The sequence below is a fragment of the Amphiprion ocellaris genome, chromosome 11, assembly GCF_022539595.1.
Source record: "Amphiprion ocellaris isolate individual 3 ecotype Okinawa chromosome 11, ASM2253959v1, whole genome shotgun sequence".
NCBI lineage: Eukaryota > Metazoa > Chordata > Actinopteri > Pomacentridae > Amphiprion > Amphiprion ocellaris.
The window spans coordinates 31,881,496-31,904,169 of record NC_072776.1 but is presented as its reverse complement, the minus strand read 5'-3'; the positions used below and the strand labels follow the sequence as shown (position 1 = coordinate 31,904,169).

The 22,674-nt window shown below is 37.6% G+C and overlaps 1 protein-coding gene across 2 annotated transcripts in view; it reads left to right on the top strand.

Annotated features, from left to right (window-relative positions):
• The window catches only part of enox1 (ecto-NOX disulfide-thiol exchanger 1), a 178,647-nt gene that overhangs the window by 64,703 nt on the left and 91,270 nt on the right, over positions 1-22,674 (top strand). For both annotated transcript variants that reach the window (XM_023299366.3, XM_023299364.3), the window contains exon 4: positions 14,611-14,661. The gene's annotated coding sequence lies outside the window, so the exon portion shown is untranslated. The remainder of the gene's footprint in view (positions 1-14,610; positions 14,662-22,674) is intronic.

The window sequence follows — 22,674 nt, the reverse complement described above, 5'->3', positions numbered from 1 at the left end:
TTCGCTTGTCTGAAAAAAACTTCAGCAAAAAAATCCCAAAATTTATTAAAAAAAATTGCAAAATCTTCAAGAAGAAAATTCCAAAAATTCCTTAAGTTTCCCTTAAATGTTTTATTTAAAAAAAAAAAATAAATAATTGGAAAGAAATAAAATGTAAAAAAAAATTGGAAATATTTTCAAAAAAATTGATAAAAATCTTCCAAAATATCATAGAAATATCTAAAGTGATAACATATATATCAGTAAAAGTTCTATTTTCTTTAAGAACATTTTCATAAAAATCAACCAAAATCCAGCGAAATTCGCTGGATTTTTTTTCCTGAATGTTCTTAAAGAAACTTTTTTTTTAAAACATTTCTTTTTTTTTTCCACCAAAAATTTCCCAAAAATGTTGAAAATGTGGAAGCTTTCACTGTGAAAATATGCTTTTTTCCCCCACATTTTCACATTTTAAAACGGGTAAGTTTGACCCGCAGGAGAACAGGAGGGTTAAGGTGAAGCTACTAATTATTTACAGCATGTGTATATATAAAATACTGTAAATAATGCACTTCTGGTGAGATGCTGAACTGCATTTCATTGTCGTAGTCCTTGTACTTTCTGCAATGTGCAATCTAATGTTGAGTACTTCTAATTTATGCTACTTTATACTTTAGTTCAGTGGGAAACATTTTTGTCTGTAACTCAAGATGAATCCAGTCTGACTGTCTGCAGCTGCTGAGGCCAAATGAGAATAAATTATCTGATATTTCACAACAGAAAAGCCAAAGAGAAAGCTCACGTTATTTGACTTCAGATTTATCTGTTGACCCTTTAAAAGAGCCCGACTCCGACAAAGAGCTGCACACACGTCACTAAATTTCTATATCTTCATATCATACAGTACATATAAAAAGCATTCATCCCTCTTTGGAAGTATTCCCTTTTTATTGCTTTGCAACATTCAATCATGGTCAATTAAACATATTTTTTTTTTGTTGAGAATTTAGTTAAATAAAGACTTTTTATATCAAAGTGAAATCAGATTTCTACAAATTAATGTCAAGTAATGAATAACAAAAATCTAAAATATGTGATAGCAAAAGTAGTCACTTCCCTTGGAATTTTCTCCTTTTATTGCTTTTCAACATTAAACTATTGTCAATTTCTTTTTTTGGTGAGAAATTACTTAATTAAAGACTCTTAAATGTCAAAGTGAAAACAGATTTCTACAAATTAATGTCAAGTAATGAAACATGTAATGAGTATTTATCTCCCTTTAGTTTTTCATTCAATCATGGTCAATTTATTTGGCTTTTTATGGCAAAAATTTACTTAAAGACTCCCTCATGTCAAAGTGAGAATTGATTTCTACATTTAAATGTGTGTTTCTGTGGCAACACACGCTTTTATGAAGAAAAATATTCAGTGCACACTGTCCCAATTTGCCAGGTGTCTTGTTTTGCCAATATTCACTTGACATAATGAATAAATAAAACATTTTTTTTCCTTGTAAATTTTGGAAAAGCTTGTTTTTTTCCTCAAGATATTACCACTTGTTTAAAATACTGACAGTTACCCTACACCATAGTTGGTGTACACCATACACCATTGTAACCATGTAGTGATGACTGGAGGGAAAACTGATTAACAACATTGGCAAATAAATGTACTAATATTCAATCTAAGAACATGTATTGAACAAATAAATGATACTAACTTGAAGAGAAATATGAGTCTTTTAGTATTGGTCTTATGTGCGTTACAGACTTTGAAATTATGTTACAAGATAAGATCAATTTTATTCCTGGAGGAAATGACCGCAATAAGCAAAGGTTAGTGAAATATACACAGTTTCAGAGAGGTTAAAAATTAAATAGAAATAATTTTTACAAAAGAATACAAAGTACAAAACATAAAAATGTCTGAGTGGATGCCATGGAATAGTGTCTAAAAATAAATAAATAAATAAATAAATAAAAACTAATATAAAATCACACTGTAGCAAGTATAATATAATATAATATAATATAATATAATATAATATAATATAATATAATATAATATAATATAATATAATATAATATAATGTAATATAATATAATATTCAAGGTTCTTTATTGTCATCTCAGCACACGTATCAACATGAGATGGTGTGAAATTATGCACTGTGATGCCAGTTGTAAGCCAATAAAATTAAATAAAATATAGCACACGACTAAAATAGAAACAAGTGTTTACAAGTAAAAGATATAAACAGATAAATAAATAAGCATGTGTGCAAATTCCTTTCTTGTCATTGCAAATTCTGCTTTTTTGAAAATTTAATTCAGCATTTTTTTTGGTCAAAATATTGTCACTGAACATGAAACATTTCCAGTTTTTGTTACGTTTCTACCAAGAAACATATGTAATGTCGTATATAAAAGTACTTTCTAGCCATCTGGTTGTGTACTTGTACTTACTGCAGAGTGAAGGGGAGTCTGTGTGTGTTTTTCCCGGCTGGTGAATAATTTACTGCTGTGCAGTTCGACCTTGACGTGTCCTCTGCAGTCTGAATGCTGAGATTACTGCCGCCGCCTCGCATTTTACTCCGCTGTGAACATTTTCTCTCGCTGATCTTCGCTCTTGTTTCTCCGCTTTGAGAGGTCCGGGCTCTAAAGCTGTCTGGTTTAATGCTTCACAGCAGTGGGAGGAAGAGACGGCGGTGTCACATCCATGAACGTGGCCATGCAGAAGAACATCAACCATGTTAGCAAACTGTCCGAGGCTCCTTACACGTGTCTCGCCTCTGGAAAAAATGTCTTTTATGGCCAAGATGCTCAACGTCTGCGGCCAGATTTTGGTTCATACTTTCCTGCTCACAGCTCAGAAACACCTGCAGCTGAAGCTTGTGGTGAATCTAGTTGTTGCAGAAACATGAGATTACAGAGAGAAGCTTAACCCCATTGATAAGTCTTAATTAATGGGGGAATGGTTTCATAGAAAAGACAATATAGATCATTTGTGACACTGATATGACACAATGGAGTGTACCGGAAGCAGCAGATATGCCACAGATACATAATAAAAACATAAATAGCACATTAAATAACAATTTATGATGTGACAAATGCAAAAACAACCTGGTTAGGATTAAGGAAAGATCATCATTTGGGTTAAAATAAGCACCTTGTTAATATATGAGGATTTTCAGGATCGTTATAGCCTTAAAACAAAAGCAGTTGAGGTTATAAAACTGTCATTAAAGGCTCAAAGAAACATGTTAACCCTCGTGTCGTCCTGCAGGTCAAGACTGACCCGTTTTAAAGTTTGAAAATGTGGAAAAAAAAAATATTTTCACAGTGAGACTTCTGATTTTCATTTTTGGGAATTTTTTTTTTTTGGTGGAAAAAAAGAAATATTAAAGTTTCTGAAGAACATTCACAAAATTTTTTTGTGAATGTTCTTAAAGAAAATATTAGAAGTTTTACTGATATATGTGGAATCACTAGAGATTTTTAGTATTTTTTTGGAAGATTTTTACTCATTTTTTGAAAATATTTACAAGAATTTTCTTGCCAAATTTGGGGGATTTTTTTAAATAAAACTTTTAAGGAATTATTGGAATTTTCTTCATGAAGGTTTTGCAAATTTTCAGAAACTTGGGCAATTTTTTTGCTGAATTTTTGGATTTTCTTCAGACAAGGAAACAATATTTTTTGGTGCCCATAAATGTGGACAACAGGAGGGTTAAAGTCCAGTGTCTTGTTGACCCGTCCATCCACCCCGACCTCCTCCCTATATTGCTTTTCTGGTTGTGTAACGATTTTTCTTTGCTCCTGTCATAATAAGATATCCACTAGAGGGTGCTGTCAACTGAACAGACCGCTCAATGTCACTAAAATACAAAAAAAATCCCATAATTTTAGGGTTGTTTTTACAGTGGGAGTGCCAATAGGACACTTGCCAAAGCAACCAATTAAACGTAATCTGTCAAGTTTTTATTGTGTAAAATGAAAAAGTAGTATTTGAAAATGCTTCCAAGGAAAAACCCTACCACTTTCTCTGTATGCAATTAACTAAAATGTGTTTTCAAGGGTGGGATTGGCTCATTGTTGCCTTTTGTGGTCACTGTTGTTAAAGCATCCACTACATAAAGGGCTGCACTTGAAAACTTTGTTTGCACGTAAAAGTAAAACTGTAGGTAAGTAAAACATACATAATTAAGCAGCGCAAAAATGATGTGGTTTTAGCGTGAAAGGTTTAAAAACCGTATTGCTTTCATTTATTAATGTTGCGAACAGACAGACAACCAGACAAAACCAATGCTGATCGTCACATGACTCTGCCAAGGCTTGCCTCCTTAGTGGAATAATTAATCTGCCAAATTATTTTCCTTTTTTAGCCGATTTTTTACTGAATCTGTAAAATGTTAGAAAAAATAGTGAAAAAAACGCCAATTTGTAAATTCCTCCAGTCTGCCATTCTGTCTTGGGTTTGCTTGTTTCGTCCGACCAACCGTTTACGTTCAATCAGGAAAAAGAAAAGCAGAAACTCTTCACATACCAGAAGCTCGAACCAGAGAATGTTTTGGTATTTTCTGCTTGGAAATGATGAAGCGGGCCTCCTCCTATCTTCCCGCTATGAATCGCTGCCGGCAGCTCGGGGGAAATAAACAGGGGAAATGAGTCTTTTAGCACAATTCTGAGCCACTAACCGAAGCTCAGTGACAAGGAATTACATCCACCGATGCCTCCGGCTTTGACACAAACATGTGTAATATTATATCTCATGAATATCAGCTTTATTCATTAAAAAAATAATAAAAAGATGCCTCTCCACCTGCTTTGATGGAGCCACAATGGAGCCTCTCTGCCACATGCATCCCCATCCACAAATTGTCGAGGTGCTGAATGGACGCCGGATGTGACAATGGAGTCGCGCGCCGCCGAATCACAAAGAGTCTATCTGCATGTATGAGGAAGCACGGTGGGGTTTTCTGTGCACAAAGGGAAGCCTTATCGCCTCTTTGATTCGATGCCTCCTCCGATCGCTCCCCCTCAGAGACTTGTGCTGCTCTTTAATGGCTGGTGTGAGGAGAAGTTGCCGCGGTTTGGTGAATAAACACCTCTACGCAACATTGCTCCCATTAAAATCCACCAGAGACGCTCTGATAGAGGCCCGGATGTGTGTTTTACTGTATTACTGAGCACCGGCTGAGCTTCAGACTTGCAGTGAGACGCCTCCTTGTTGTTTGTGCAGCTTTGCTTATGGGCTGGATGCATATGTATGAGCACACATGTACAAGTTTGCAGGTGAAGTGATGCTGCAGGAGCTTTTGGCCCAGAAAAGCTTCGGTTGTTTGTACGACTCTGCAAACTTTGTTGTTTCTCAGATGGCAGAATTACTCTGTCGGCACTAAAACGTGTGTCGGATGGTGATAAGAAACGAACGTCTCCCCTCCTGCTGCGATTTCGCCGCTCCCGAGCTTTTCTCAAGCAACAAAAAGCATCATTGTGACGAAGCTGTAATCTGTTTTTCTTGCTCTGTGTTCCAGTTTAGTCACAGTTTGCAGCTCATCCACTAGCATCAGCAAACTGTGGATAGAAGAACCAGGAATGTGGAATGACAGAATTTGGAGTCGCTCCAGCTCCATCCAGTTGATTTCTACTGAAGCTCAACCTGCTCAGGTTTAGGGAAAGATCATAGTTTTGGTTAAAATATGCACTTTGATAACATTTGTGGACCTTTAGCATCATGATAACGATAAAACACCAGCAGTGGAGGTTATAAAGCTGTCATTAAAGGCTCAAAGAAACCCAGTGTTGTGAAACCCGTCCATCCAGCCCGACCTCCTCTCTGCATTGATTATCTGGCTCTAAAACGATGTCACTTTTTTCTTTGCTTCCGTCATAATGAGACATCCACTAGAGGGCGCTGTCACCTGAACATAAACATGACTGCTCAATGTCACTTTACAAAAAAAAAAGAAAATGTAACTATGGGCGTGTTTTTGCAATGAAACGACCAGATGGACGTTTGTCAAAGCATCCAGTTAAACCAAATCCTTGCAGTCTTTTATCTTGTTAACCCTTTGATGCGCAACGTAGGTCAAAAGTGACCCAAGTCCAACAGAAAATGGGTATCTCCTGATTCACACTGCACATCAAAGGGTTAAATGATGGACTGCCATTCAAAAGTTTGGGGTCACTCAGACAATTTCATGTTTTCCATGACAACTCACACTTTTATTCATGTGCTCACATAACTGCACAAGGGTTTTCTAATCATCAATTAGCATTTCTACACAATTAGCAAACTCAAGATAGCATTAGAACACAGGAGTGATGGTTGCTGGAAATGTTCCTCTGACCTCTATGGAGATATTCCATAAAAAATTTCTGGAATCTGATTCATTTTATGTTCTCTTCATTGAAAAAAAATGCTTTTCGTTCAAAAATAAGGACATGTCTAAGTGATCTCAAACTTTTGATTGGCAGTGTAGGTAATATTTTAAAACATTTCCAATAAATAATTAGCTGAAATGTGTTTTCAGGTGTGAAATCGGCTCATCGTTGCCTCTTGTGGTCACTGTATGTAAAACATCCAGCACAAAAGTGCTGCACTCAAAAACTTATTTGTACACTGAAGTGAGAATTTGGTTCTAGAAGTGATTTCAAACTGTATTTTTTTCAGTTTTCAGTTTTTTTATCTGGTTGAAGAAGAAGAAAACAGTGAATCACATGAAACGTTAACATCATCAAACAGTTTTCTTAAAGAATGGGTAGAGCAGAGCTATGTCATCTCTTCTATTTTTCATATTTCCATCAGTAAGTCTTTCCTCTTGGTCAGCAGTAACAGCTAGCTAAATATCTAGCTTCTAGTCCTGAGAAAAAGCTAGCATTAGCATGGATTAGCAACCCTGTTACTGTGATTAGAGCAGGGTTAGCAAACAACACATAAAACATGGAATAAAAATGCTACCATTGATGTGGAAGCTGAACCAGTCAAGCCTTTGATAGTCTATTGCCTATTATTGGTGAATATGTAGCAGAAAATTGTTAAAGGTTTATTTTTCCAAAATTCTTAAGCCCAAATGTCCTCCAATTCTGGAGTGACCCTTATGTTATTTTAAAAATGTTATACTTTATTTTGTCTGTCTGAAACAGGGATGTGGAAGATAAAATGGATGATGTTGGTTCGGTTTGAGTAGTGAACAATCAGGATCTGTGGTTCCCCGGTGGTGGAACGAGTTACCAAACTCTGTTTGATCTACAGAGTGTCTCTCAGTCTTTAAGGGTCTACGATCCTATTATGACTCTTGAACTTGTTTTATGGCTCTTATCCAGGTTGTTTTCTCCTGACTAGATCCCTGCTTGTCTTGTATCTACTCAGATGTACGTCGCTTTGGATGAAAGCATCTGCTAAATGAAACTGTAGAATCGTAGGATCCTCTCGTGTTTCCTCATTTGGAGGTTTTCCAGATACGCACAAGACCTTGAGGTCGACCCAGGAAATTATAGAGCCAAAACACTATGACAAATGAAGTAAAAATACATTGATTTTCTCATAACCTGTGCATAAGTAATGACTTGGTTCGTTTGTGTAAGCATTTCACATCAGGAGAAACACTTTATTAACCTTCTGAACTCCAGTTTCTGGGCATGTTTTGCATCTGCACCTCTATGGAAACGGCACAGAACTAGAAAACAGTATGACGTGGTTATAATGCTATTAAAATAACACACACATTGAAGTTTTTTGATAATTTATTCACAAAACTGCAAAAATAAAAAAACTGGTTTTTACATTTTACCCAATGCCAACAGGTGTTACCAATACTGGAAAATGTGCCTCTACATATTACTGACATTTAATTATCTGCGCTGTGTAAACTTGTTTTATCACGTGACTGTTGGTTGCAGCTGACTCACTGAAGGCTTCTTGGTTGCACATTGAAGCTCAGAATTTTTAGTTTTCTGCAGAATCTGGTGCAAATGCTTGGTGAAGTTTAAAGGCATGAAGTCTAAGCAGATTTTGATGAAATATCACCGTCTGAGGCTCACATTTGGTTAAGTTTTCAAGATTGTTGGTAAAATAGCAGCAGAATAAAATTTGTAAAACAATTTACAAAATTGAAATATGCACCATAGAGGGACAAATGCTAACAATAAAATTATAATATGAAATGTAGTAAAAACATAATGGCAATGATGGCAAAATGAGCTTTCAAAAATACTAGTAGTGTACCCCAAAGAAAAACTACAAAATAAAAGTACTTAAATGCGTAAAAAAGAGAGAGTGGGGTTATAGAATGCTCCGACAAAATATCCTTAGTTATTTCTGAAAATTGTATTGTTTTAATAAATTAAACCATCCAAGCTGTTTCTTGATATGTACTGCTGCTGCCATTCCAATACGTATGTGGAGTCGTCCATAAGACTAAAAATCCAAATCCGTCTGGATGACGGATGGACGTTAGTGGAGTATTAAGTTGTCTGCGCATTGATCTTTTATTTGACTGATAAGTTGTAGAGAAAATCCTCACCCTTCGCAGTGTTTTCAGTGCGAGCTGACAGATTTATCGCAGCATTTCTTAGAGTCCAGAGCCGCCCGCTGAGTTCACTTTGACTCTTTAAACCGAGGTTGGATCGTTCCAGCTCCACCCAGTCGTAATCCAGGAGCAGCAAAGCAACAGCTGGAGCAGAAATCGAGCAAAAAATAAAGAAGGTTTTAGGTGGTTATTGACTCACAGCGAGACAGAATTAACTGGAGATGGACGGATGACTCAGAACGATTAGATGTGACTCAGATCTCTTCTTTTATTTAGGACAAAGAAGAAATGAGCAGTTTATTCTGGTTTTTGTGGACCATTGTGAGGTTTAGACTTCAGAAAGTGAAGGTGCTTTGCCATAACTTAGTTTATTTGACAGTTGAGGCTTGATTTTTGGATTCAGGTGAGGTTAGGGATGAAAATGGAAGGAATCCTAATGTGAGCCAATGTCCTCACAAAGGTAGAAATAGAATAGAGTGTGTGAGTCAGAAATAGAACTTCCCGTCTTTCTACGGTTTAACTGACCTCAGAAGAGGCTCAGAAATTGGGGTTAATGGTCATTTAATTCAACCTCCTCTCTGTCTTTCACTCACAAACGCTCATATACTCACATAAATGTTGAAGTGGAGCCGAGAGCCAGAACATCTGGACGTCTCATCAGGTTTCTGGAAGCCGTCGCAGAAACTTCGCCTGGTTCTGATTTTCCCTGCAGTTACATTCAGCGCACACCGAAACGCCTTTTCCTGTTCCAGTTAAAATTGGAGTTATTCTGTTATTCTTTTAAAGGTGCAGCTTGAATACCCTCGTTTCAGTTTGGGAATGCCCCCTTAACAAATTAAATAAGAAAAAATGACATAAGAGGTGGCATAAATAGCAGTTTCCAGGGATTAGAGCACAGAAACTTAAATAAAAAGCTAAAATTAGACTTGAAAAAGCAAAGATAGAAACTGTCAGTGTTTACTTTATTCTTTGTGGAATCTAATATTATGCTGTATTTCTTTTTCAGGTTTAAATGATCTTTTTCTGACCTTAAAATCATGAATTCACTTGACTGAATGTTTAAATGTTATTTACTTAACCAATCAAAGTAATCTAGTGAAGCTATATAGATTACAGTGACACCGCGTCGCTATCTCGTAATGATACAGGAATCTTTAACCAATCCGTGGATCCAGACTAATCCAGACTATAAACTGCATCACTGGTTAATCTAATCACTTGTTCCTTGTCTCATTTCTGACCTTCCCTGAAAATTTCATCCAAATTCGTTGGTCCGTTTGTGACTAATGTTGGTAACAGAAAGCAAGACAAACAGATTCAAAGAAGGACAAACGTACGGTGATCGTCACATAACTCCGCCACATTCCTTGGCAGAGTAATTATGTTTGTCCCATGATATGAAGGCTAATATAAAAAATTTGCAAGTATTATTACATCAAAGGAAGGAAAATCTCGATATTGTAGACTGTTTTTGAAATAAATATGGTATAGAATGGATGGCTGGTCCTTAAAATGACCAGTATTAGAGCTTAAATTGTAACAGCGGTGAAATTAACCTGAAATTAGTTAACTATACTTGGAAAACATGGAAATTCTGACCTACTCAAGTCTGTAGTAGACAAGACAGTTTCCCAACATATTTATTAAGACAAATCAGATCAACAGTCACATTTACAGTAACAGAGATGCCAGATTTTCATTTAATAACTGCTTTTTTTGTGCATATAAATGGCAGAATCTGCAGTAGAATCAGATTTCTCTCTGTGTTTTCATGTAAACCTCCCCAGTATGATCCAAACTGGGAGAATCCTCTTCACTGGGAACAGTCGAGCGACGCTGCCGTACGATGTCCTCCGTCAGCTGCTCTCCTCCCTCAGAGCTGCTGAGATCACCAGAGTCGTCTGGATGCTATTTGTCCTGCTGATTGGGAACATGGTGTTAAGGCAGGATTAGATTGGGAGCGTCTAACGTGGCAGATGTCCTCGATATTGTTGACGGCGGCCCAGATTGGCTTGTGTCTAAAGTTTAAATGAGCTGCTAAGTAGCAGTAAAGGATGTCATCGGCGCGACTTTGTGCCGTTTAGTCGACCTCAAGTGGATCCAGATGTAGCTGTAGGGGCTTTTTAAACACACTTTCACATGTAAAGATGGCTTAATTAACCCTTTGTTCTTTTCATGTTGGATTTTTAGGCAATTTTGGCTAAGTTTATGCATTTGGCATGAGGTTTGGTAATGCATTAATAACACACTGTGTACACTCAGGACCTTAAAGACAAAAATGACTCTATTGAAACCCATCATAACTGCCATTTTATTCATGCGTTTACATAATGAAATCATGCATTTTATGTTATTCATCTTTTATTCTGGAGATTTGGCTTCAGAATTATAGTTTTTACAGTTTTCCACTTGATTGTGCCACTTTTTCATAATCAGCCAATGAAGACCCTATTGGGTTTATTATTGTACTTTCTTCGTTGGAATGAAGAAATGCATTTCTGACGCCCAAAACTCGTAAACACATGAAAATGTGCACACACATTAGATTTCATTTTAAAATTTAGAATATAAAATTTGATATTTTAAGGGAATGGCACACATGTATGCCAAAATGGCTCAATAGCGCCCCCTGCAATATTATGAAAATTCAGCCCTTACAGCTATGAAATTGCATATGTAACTCGTCAGGTTGCACAAAAAAGCCTCTTGCACAAATACCCAAAACCCAACAGGAAGTCGGCCATTTTGAGTTATGGTTCATATTTTGGACAATTTGGTGTCTTTTTTGGACATTTTTTAAAAGTTATAAACTCAAACACGGCAACACAGAGAGCTGAAATTTGGCCAGGATGTACACCAGACACGGGTGATCAAGAGTTATCAAAATGCTAAGCAAAAGTCTCAGGGCATGGAAATGGTGACCAGTGGAATGCGGCCATTTTAGATGTTTCACCACAGAACAGGAAGTGATGTATAACTAGCCTCATACTGCACATGTGTGATCAGAGTCTGGCCTTTGTCAGATACATGGGTTGAAATACACTCTCAGTCGCAGCACCACCTGGTGGACATGCTTGTTTTCTCTGACTGGCAATGATGTGAGGACCCGAACAACACTGCTTGTAGCTTTAATTGTTTTGTTGCTTCCTGCTGTATTATAAGAACTGTAGGCTGGTGGATGTAGCACAGGATATCTGGAGAATTTAGCACTTCTTGTGTTTGGGAACCATCGATGAAGGCAAAATGATGTTATTTGAGGTGAAAAATAAATGTAAGCTTGTCTGAGAGGGTGCTTGAGGGTTCAGGTTGGGAGTTTAAGGCTGTTATGTGACCAAGGGTCCTTATGAAAATAGCAAAACCCGCTCCTGTCGAGACACTGCCTTAACATAAATATGTACTTCCTGCCTCCACTGTCAGCTCGGAGAAAAGTTCCAATGTTTGTGTACATTTAGAGATATAGAAATACTAAAGACAAGCTCTTACTATATGGAAATAAATACATTTTTTCAGTTTTTTTCACAATAAACAATGACATCATGTGAACAAACTGGCATTTAAAGGGTTAAAATCCTGAAAATAAACTAATATTTTATAGTTATGATCAGGACTGATGTTGATTAAAAGAATAAAAGTCACTGAAAATGAAAAATAATATTAGTATATATTGTTTTTCTGGCTGTTTCTGATGTGATGAGGTTGTCAGTGTAGCTTGATTAAATGATGAGATGCAGATTTCAATCATGTGGCTAGTCGAGTCGTATCCGGGCCTCGGAGAGCATCCTCGGTATCGGCTGCTCGGCGATGAGTTCTGTCACTTTTAGTTTTCCATGACTGTAATTAGAGGGGATGGGAACAGACGGCGCCGCCTCAACCCGCTGCTTCTGTCAATCAGCCCATTTAGCACCAACATATTACAAGGCTGTGATCACACAAACACAGAAACACACACAGCGGATTCACTTCCTGTTCCTTTTCTGATTCTGTCATCATCACTTGTTCTTTTTGAATTGTTTCTTCTCCTTTTTAAATCTTGTTTCATTGCAAATTCAGAGTTTTGCTGTTGTTGTTTTTACCCCTGTAGTCTTTTGTGGAATATGTCTCTTGTGGATTAATAACATAACCATATGTCCAAAAGTATGTGGACACATTAGGCCACAGCAGTGGGAGGAGGTCGGGGTGGAGTGATCGACCAACAAAACATCAGACTTAGGCTGAGAATTATATTTGGTTTTTGTCCATTTTGGTTTCTTTTAACCATGACTGACATCGATATTTGGATGATATTTTTATTTTTATCTATTTTTTTCATCTGATTGATTCTTTAATTTTATTTTTATTTTCTCTTACCCCTAATTTATTTGCTTATTTACATATTTATTTACTTACTATTATTACTATTATTATTAGTTTCACACTTTATTTTATCTCTTTCATGAATCTTGTTTTATGGCAAATTTAGATTTATATATTTTCATACATCTGTAGTCTTTAATTCTGCGTCGCCTGTGGATTAATAGCAAAACCATGACATGTCCAGAAGTTCACTGTGAAAGGAGGTCGGGGTGGATCGATGGGCCAACACACATCGGGCTTATTTGTTTTTTGTCCATCTTTAACTGTGTGTCATCAGTGTTTGGATTATATTTTTACTTTTATCGTCTATTTTTTATCATCTAATTGATTTTTAAATTTTATTTTATTCTCTTTTACCCCTTATTTATTTACTTTTTCACATATTTTATTGTTATTGGCACTGTTGTATTGATTCATTTTGAACATCTTACCATGTTTAACTCGCCGCTCTGGTTTTTCGCCTTCTGTTGGGACCGATCAGCCTTCTGTTGCTCAGTGCTCTTCCTAAGTTTCCTTCTCATCCTTGCTCTGTCTACAAAGCGCTTTTTAAACTCTGTTTTTAAAAGATGCAATATTAAGTTATTATTACTATCACTCCCTGCCCTTAAATCTACACCTAAACCTTTGTTTTTCAGCAGAAATATGCTATAAATAGCAGAATTATCACATACCATTACATTTTCACCTACATATTTTCCATCTATCAGTCATGGAGTTACATGAAAAGTCATTTTATTTGTCTTTGTGTCCTACTGATGAATCTAAATCAGATATTTAGTCTCTTTTTGCTCTGTTTTTGGTCTCCACCACCTCCTAAAGGATGTATCTGCCTCTTTAGCTGCTAAATGCTCCATTATATTCATCAACTATTCTCAAATATATTTTGAAGCATCTATATGAATATTATTTCATACAATGTGGTTGTAAAATATTCTTTATCAGCCACTTAACTCCTTATTTTGACCTAAAACTATCAGTCTTTGTATCTTAGTATAAACGCAACTGATGCTTCTATGTAACTTACTAGATATTTCAGGGTAACTATAGGATATGATGTGAATAATATGTTTTTATTATATTCTGAAATTGCATTAGCTTATTTTTTCCTTCCCATAAAGAGCACAAGGTCACATTTTACCATCTTGCTTTGTTATCTTGGAGGAGAGAAATGAAAAATGCTGCATGTTAGAGTCGGAGTATTTAGTTTGACTGTCACTATGAATAATTATCATTTCCCACCTACACACACACACACACACACACACACACACACACACACAAAGAAATTGCACCTCGCAGTGAAGGTAGATAATATAAAAATGAAAAAAATGTTCACGTCTGAGGTTTTTATTATCGGCTGTGTTTATCTTCATGTGAGAATGTCTGTTTGGGAAACAACAGACTGTCGTGATCGTTGTTGTTGGTTTTCTACAGTATTAAAATCATCCAGTGATGGTTGGACAGATATTACAAATGAGGAGGCTAACAGCTAATTGATCACATGATAGTTTATCAATCTCTCAAAGCTTTGATGGACGCAGACACTCTGTTAAAACCCCTGAACCTGACGGTTATTTTCTTAAACTAAATGGTGTTTTTGTCAACAATCAGCAACAAGCAGGTGTTATTTTTATGCTGATTTTGATCATTTCAGCTGTGAAATCTATAAAGAAATTAGAATTTCTCACAAATGCACTTCCTTAAACCCTAATCTGATATCTTTTTGTGTCTTTTCTTCTCAGATTAACCCAGAAGCTGCAGGAAAGGGACTCCTCCAGGTGTGACCACAGCTGGTAAGTGCTTGTATATGCACAGCATATGTAATTTTTGCATGATACCTGTGTGTTTTTTTGCAAAGAAATGCCTAGTAAAGGGTTTCTATGTCTTTAACTACCAGTATGTGAGAAATGACAGCTTTGCATCAAGCAAGGCTTCCACTTGGGGTCTGTCGACATTTATTCTGCCAGCAACAGCAGTCGGTTGCTTAGTAACTTTATCCCTCTAGAGTTAAACTTTGCCGTTTTTAAATAACTGAAGGTGAGATAATCCTTTGTTAATCTCACAGTGGGGAACTTTGCAGGAGTCTGAGGTTCACATTCTGTTACACAAACTTGTTAAAACTCCCAAAATGACAGCTCGCCGTCTTGTTTTGCCACGAGTTTACATGCATTTCAGGTGTAGCCGGTATAAAGATCCATTCAGCTGCTCATTCACTCTTTGAATGGTCCACATACGTTCAGTGTAGCCATGGTGTAACAGCTCTAAACTGAAAGATATTCAGATTACTGTCACATATCATCACAACATAAACTGTGAATGCTGTTATTTGAGAACTGGAGGCTGTTTGACATTGTGGTTGGAAACTGGAAAAATCAGTTATTGTGGCCGCAAATGGGTGCAGATTAACTTTGTGTTGATCAACTAATCTTTTCAACTCTAAGATGGTAAATATCAACGTTTGACTTGAGTTGATTAGTTCATGCAAGCAGGTGATTAAGAGGTTTCCAAACAACTAAAAGCGTGGTTTATGTATGATTCCCTAAACACTGAAAATTCTGTCCATGTGTGTTGTGAATCAAACTACTACTTTACTAACAGTGAAAGAACTTGCTGTTAGATCCTGATCCACCCTGTCTCCATGTTGGAGATAATTGATAAAAATCCTGCTGCTGTCTGATGTTGCAGATATTTAATAAACTCAGAGGAAAGACTTCTAAGCAGCTGGAAGCAACAAACTACACTGTGGCAAAAAAGTACACATTGTTACTTACTGTTAGATCCTATCCTGAACTAATTCTGTCTGCATGTCAGGGGTAATTTAGGAAATAGTGAAATTATTGGTGCTGTTGTTCCATATGATCATCTCCAAAGACAGAGTTATGCATATTTAAGCAAATATTAACTGCAGCAGTAACTTCAATAACTACCTACATTATCAATTATCCCCAACTTGGAGACAGGATGGATCAGGATCAAACTACGTAAGTCACAATGTGTACTTTTTTTGTTAGTGTACTTTGTTTCTTCCAGCTGTTTAGGAATCTTTCCTCTAAGTTTGTTGCTTCCAGGTATTTAGGAGTATTTCCACTGAATTTATTAAATACCTGCAACTTCAAAACTGGTGCTGTTGGTCCACGCGCACAAATGGACGCAACTCTGATGTGGATCCTGCTGCTGTTTAACCCTTTGATGCACAACATGGGTCAAAAGTGACCCAAATTCAATGGAAAATGGGTATCTCTTGACTCACACGGTGAATCAAAGGGTTAAAGCTGCAGACATTCAGAGGAAATAGTCCTAAACCACTGGAAGCAACGAACTACACTGTGACAAAAAAAAAGCACACATTGTGACTTACTGTTCAGTCCTGACTTGGACTAATCCTTCCTCCATATCAGGGGTAATTTAAAATTCCAAGTTAATAATGAAAGCACTGGTGCTGTTGCTCCTCGTGCACAAATGGACACAACTCAGATGTCCATCATGCTGCTGTTTAAAGCTGCGGTTTCACTTGTTTATATTCCCTTAATTACTACATACAGTCTGAAGTGCTGCTGCTTGTGTGTGGGTGTCCGTTAATGTGACAGGCCGCAGTTCAGACTTGTGTTAAAAGTAATGCAGAAATGTTGCTACGTCCGACCTGCAGTTGCGACTTTTTTGGAAAAGTGAGCAGGGTGTCCATTCAGACACGATGCTGGTGGGTTCAGGAAATGAGTGCATGTCTGAAAGGAGTTTTTGGACACTTCATAATTGTCACCATTATGCAGAATTGCCCTCATTCTCCTGCAGACGAGGATTAAACCTGACTCATCTTTATTAGGTCTGATGAGTTGGAGTGAAACCACAATCACTGGTGTTGCTCTCATGGATTTTCCTCTGTGGTCAGAATGTGGATGGTCCTTCTTGTCTTTGTGCCAGACGAATGTAAATATTCATCGGCGGGATTTATTTTCCGGCTGCGTGTGTGTGTGCGATGCTAATTGGTCGTCCTGCAGAGCTCCGGTCTGCCAGCGACAGAAGGGAAGGTGTTTAAAATGCAGAGAGCAGTCACGGCTGGAGGAATGCTAGCTACAAAGCACTCTCTCCCCCTCTGTCGCTGCCGCTCTCGTCTGCTTTGCTGCTCTTTTTTTTTCTCTCCCCCGTCATCTCTCTCTCTCCCCCATCTCTCAGTGTTTACCTTGTCCTCCCCTCTGTCTCGTTTTCCCTGCTGCCGTTCTGCCTTCTCTTTCTGTCTCCAACACCATCTGGTCATTTTCTGTGACTCAGCGCTGTCGCCTGCTGGAGGCTCTGCCACCCACACACTGCAACAAACACACACTGACACACACTGCAACACACACTGCAACAAACGCACACGCAGCTCGGTGACATTTAAAATTCCCTTCCCCTGGAGACGTGTGCGACGGTGTGTGATACTGCAGAAGTAAACACTCTGCGCTGTCACAATCCCGTTTATAGACCAACCAGGACTGTCCTGCCATTAAAAACAGTCCCTTAGGTTGTTTGTGGCAGAAGAAATGAGGATGGAAGCACAGAAGGGAGTCATGTGGTGCTGCTGTAGAGGCCTGAGGTCGAGGTGGATGGATAGGTCGATGAAACACTGGTCCGGGTCAATGCTTTAGCTCTTTTTCATGTTTATCATGTTGTTTCTAAGGCAGTTTTTCAGTCGGATTTTACACATTGTCCTGCTGTGGGTGGCTGCTGCCATTGGGGCAACCCTGTCTATGCGAAATTTCGTTTTTTTTTAAAGCTAAAAGTGGGTTGTGTGTGCGCCCCCACTAGTGGCAGAAATGATGAGGAGAGGGTCAGGTGGTGTTGTTATGGAGGTGTGAGGTTGTGGGCGGATGGATGGGTCAACAAAACGCTGGACTTAAACATGAGCAACTGTGATTTTCACTGTAGGAATCTGGAGTCCAGGTCAATGTTTTAGCTCTTTTTCATGTACGTCGTGTCGTTCCCGCACTTATCATGTATCCTAAAGCCATAATCATTCATCATCAACAAAGAAAAATACCTTAAAAAACCTAATTCTTGATGACTTTATTTTTAAAATAGACTAGAACTAAATTATAAATTTGTGTCAGAATCCCATCCTGCCTTTGAAAACAGTCTTGTCGGTTGTTTTTTGTGCCTTTGAATGGTAGAAAAGATGAGGGCGTAAGCAAAAGGAAGGGTCAGGTGGTGTTGTTATGGAGGTGTGAGGTCGGGGTGGATGGACGGGTCAACAAAACACTAGACGTTAATATGGGCGACCCTGTCTTTACAATTTCAAGGGGATCACAATTTCACTTTGAAATAAATATAATTTGTAAGCATTCGGAGACAAGAAGGTTGGAGGATGGAGGCATGAATCAGAGACCAGAAAGTCACCCATTGATGTTGGGAGTTTGGAGGCCGGGTCAATGCTTTCGCTCTTTCTTGTGTTCGTCGTGTCGTTCCTGAACAGTTTTTTGCAATTAGGGAAGGTTTCTGCCATTTTGGGTAACATTGTCTCCACAAAATGACATTCTTTTACAGCTAAGCTGGGTTTTCAATTATGCTTCAAGTGGATCTTAATGTTGTTAAAACACAATTTGTGAGAGTTAGGAGGCAGGAATCAAGGTTGGACTGTCACGAATCAATGTGCAGAGGATATTTCCAAAAAATATATAAAATAATTTTTAAAAAACTAATTCCTCAATGACTTTATTTCCAAAATAGGCTAGAACTAAATAGAAGCTACTGTCAAAACCCCATCTAAATCCAAGATAGTCATGCCATTAAAACAGTCCACAGGCGATGAAGATGGAAGCAAAGGAGAGAGTCAGGGGTGTTATTGATGAGGCCTGAGGTTGGGGTGGATGGACGGGTCGACAAAACGCTGGACTTTGACATGAGCAACTGTGATTTTCAATTTAGGAATTCTCTCTTTTGGACTCTCCGTTCTCTCAAAATGTAGTTCTGTCAAGACATTTTGCTATTGTTTAGGAATGCAGCTTGTCTCTTCTCACAATACGTGATGACGCTGCAACATATCAGAGGTGGACACTCCACAGTTTGAACTGACTGAATCTGGTGTGCAAACAGCTTGTTGTGTTTGTGGATTCAGTTTGTCTGAGGTGAGCCGAGTCGTCACTCATCATTACCATCATCAAACACACAACAGTTCAGCAGCAGCAGCCCGGTGGCTCTCTGAGTGTTGGACTAATGTAAGCAGACAGTAGAGTATCGTCTAATACAGCACCTTCATAAAGAACACAGCAGGGTTTTAGTCCTGCGGCCAAGTTCCACTTTTTACTCAGGCTGAAGTATTTTCACAAAGCATGTGAACGATTTTTATCTTCTCTCTCTAGTTGTGGAGCAGAGCAGGCTGTGATACTTCTCTTTAGCTAAATTAATCACTTTTAAGTCTTGTTTTTCCACCTTTTTAATAGGTGCAGTACCACACTGGACACTTACATCTAAACAATAAGATCAATATTACTTTTCTCATCAGTTTTTGCAGCATCAGTTTCCATAGATGTAGTATTTCATTTATTTCCTGTTCAATCTTTCATTTCATCTAATTTTTCAGATGCAATATTTCATATTATGTCATATTACTTAGTACCTGAGTATAACTACCAGCATTAATTTTTACTGCTCTGTTCCAGTCTTATTTTAGCTGCTTATTGTATTTCAGTATTGCTTCATCCTCATATCTTATTGCTTTCCCACATTTTAGGCACTACATTCCTCATGTTATCTAGTGTTTAACCTCTTATTTGCATTGCAGTGCTCAACAAAATATATTTTTAGGTGTGTAAGTCATACTTGTATTTACAGATAATAGCAAAACCCAACTTAGCTCATTAAACTGGCGATACATTCTCAAAAAATCTGGATCTTGGCTGATCAAGGCATTTTTTACAAACCTGATTCTTTGTTTTTGTGCGCTGTCACACAGGTGTTGTGAAAGGAGGGCATGATCAATAATAGTACGCAAGGAATGCAAATTTTTAAATGATTTTCTCGGTAAATTTAGCCTAGCCAGTCACTAATCAATTCAGTGAGCACAGTTAAAGTTTGTGTTGTGCTAATATTGATGTTTTAGTCAATGGACAGTGGTAATGGTGCAAAGAAAAGCTGTTCTAGTCAATCCCAGCTTGGCTTAAATGCAAAAATTCTGTTTAGAGGTCATTAAGCATCACTGAAGTCTTTGTCATGGTGGCCCCTTGCTAGCTAAGCCAACAGAATACTCTGCAACTAGCCTCATCTAGCAATGTCAAGTCAATGTATACCACCTTTAGACGTCAACAAACTAGCTAGCTAACCTCATAAATCTTCTCTCATGTACATCTGAACTCTATCGTTCATTAAACCAACTGGAAGAACAACAGCACTAATTATGGTTTTTAAATCCTCAGTGATGCTTCAGTAAAGGAGGAAGTGAAGGAGAAAAGTTTCAGAAGCTCTTTTACTGAACAACTGCCTATAAAGAGCTGTAGCAATAAGCAAAGTTGTTCCTGTTTAGTGTGCATTTTATATCCCGAAAATGAATTTTTGTAACAGTTTCCTCAACAAGAAGCCAGCAAAAGAGCCGGAGCTGAAGTGAAGTAAGTTTCCAAAACCATTGGATCATTATACAGCAGCACCCGGTTATAGAGGAAGGTCTGCATTCAACTGATACTGATTAGGAACTGATTGAAAACACATGTGGAGGGACATAAATGCGCAGTAATAAAGCATAAAGTTATTGTTTAAGCCCAGTTAGAAGCTGGACTGAACCGTCTGGATCCAGTCCGACCGTAATGAGGCTGATTCCGAGCTTCCTCCATCACTTCATCATGGGACAAACAGTGATTTGTTGGCTGCCATTGTTTCCCACCTCTAACAAGCTCCAGCATGTCGCAGCAAATGGCTGTGGCCACTTGTCACTTTAAACCAATAATTCAGCCCTGTGTGTGTGTGTGTGTGTGTGTGTGTGTGTGTGTGTGTGTGTGTGTGTGTGTTCACGTTTGTAGAATATAAAGTGAAACTAACTCATGAAGGAACAGAACCGACCTGAACTCGAACTAGAAATGTTCTGTTTCTGTGATTGTGTGTCGTGTCCTATAATATAATATCATATCCTCATTATGAGAGAGGCACAAAATTATGTCCAAATTGCTTTTTTGGTTCTGAAAAGCAACAAAAACAATAGAAATAGTGCTTAACTAGTGTGTGATAACACTGGCAGAAGTTATTCTCTACCAAAAACTGCAGAAGATAGGAAACAATATTTTACTCCTCATTTTACATTTACAGTCTATACAGTTTATGAAATGACATCTTTCCTTTTCAAGGTTTGTTGTGCTTATGGCCATATTTTAAATCTATAATTACATTACAAATTAATGCATTAATCAGTGATGCTTTGCTATAGTTCAAACCCTCAATAGTATATAACATTAAAGCAATTCATTTAGTTTACTAATCATTTAGGATGTTTTAATGCAAAGACAGCAAACATTTCATGGTTCCAGCTTCACTTTCAGCTGTTTTCAATAAAAGCAACCTCCAAGCAACGAACTACCACACTGCAAACTTAAAGTTTTGAGAGGATTTGGATTGGGCAGTGAGGCAGCCTTGCTAGCTTAAATATTATTATACTAGTGATAAAAATCTAATGACAGTATATAAATTGTACGACACTCAAATAACCATTTTTCTCTACTTAATACACTTAATGGGCAATTTTCTGACTCTACTCACATACTTTCACTTAAATAACTTCCCAATTCAGTTTTATTTTTGTAGTGTAAAGTCACAACATGAGTCATCTCAAGGCTAAGAGATTGTTCAGATAAAATCTTAATAACAAATTTCCCATCTATCGAGACCACCACCGTGTTTTCACTGGCTTTCTTTTATATATGTGTAGTTTATAAATCATGCAATAAAGTGAATATCATCATAATTTCATTCCCTTTAAGTAGCATTTGGCAACAGCAGGAAGGAAACTAGTTTTAATATTTTGCCATATTTCTCATGTAAATGAATGCGATCTTGTTGAGTGCAGCTAAGAGATAGTTCAGATATAGTCTTAATAACAAGGTTTCCGTCTATCATGACCATCTCATTCATCAGAAACACCTCAGTTTCCATCTATTTCTCTTTTTCTTTATTTCAAACTGGCAGCTACCCTGACCCTCCCCCTCTTCCTGCTGCCTCTCAGGCCTTAAGTGGATTAAATGGATTCGAAACACGAGCCGCAGCCGCACTAATAGCATTGCTTGAATTTTAAGCAATCCACGGTGGATTGATTCGGAGGCTAAAGAGCTGCAGCGCTGTAACTGAGATGCATGAAGCGCTCTGACTAATGCAGCTCCGCCACCGACTCAAACTGTACATTAGCTGTCGGCTCCACGTTCACCTAATAGGCTGCACAGATCTGAGGGCTAATGGTGATGCTGGTGGACTGGAGCTGCTATTATCTGATCGCTTGTTACCAGATTTCAAATCTTTATGAGAGACATTAAGACAAGTGTTCTGGTTTTACCTCCAAATCCAACCACAGGAGAATCTTTTCTGGGTTTAGATTAATATGACAGTGATTCTCCTGAATAACTGATGCACTGAAGACTCGTTTGTTCAAGAAAATGTCAGAAAGTTATTTAATTGTCTTGGTGACATGGCCAACAGTTTAAAGATCAAAGATATTCAGTTTACAGTCATATTCTGCAAATATAAATAAATAAATTGAAATGTTTAAAAAACTGTAAAATAATGTAATTCAAAATTTGTAATTTGCAAATATCTGCAAAAAATAAGTTTCTTAATTAAAAATATAGAAAAATACAGATTTT